This window comes from Bison bison, unplaced genomic scaffold, assembly GCF_000754665.1.
Source record: "Bison bison bison isolate TAMUID 2011002044 unplaced genomic scaffold, Bison_UMD1.0 scf7180017857815, whole genome shotgun sequence".
Taxonomy (NCBI): Eukaryota; Metazoa; Chordata; class Mammalia; order Artiodactyla; family Bovidae; genus Bison; species Bison bison.
The window spans coordinates 15,369-15,689 of record NW_011488388.1 but is presented as its reverse complement, the minus strand read 5'-3'; positions in this window follow the sequence as shown (position 1 = coordinate 15,689).

Here is a 321-nt window from a genome sequence, read left to right as displayed (position 1 = left end):
TCGCCTGCCTCTGTGGCCCAGGCCTGTGGAGCGCTCACCCACTTTTCCCGAGACCCATCAGAAAGGGCTTGAAGACCGCTGGGAGCCCTGGGAGGGGAGTCTGGCCGTGTGTGCAGGCCTGGGCTTGGCGAATCCGTCCTGGCAGCCCCTCCCCGGGGGGAGACGTGGTCCTGGCGGCCCTGCTTGGGAGTGGGGGTGTCTGTCCTGCTCTCAGGCCCCCAGGCAGGCCCTAGACCGGGAGGGGGGTGGCACGGGCGGCTCTGTTCCAGGTCACCCTGCCCCAGGGCTGTGGGCGTCCTGGGGCCCGGATGCACACCCCTG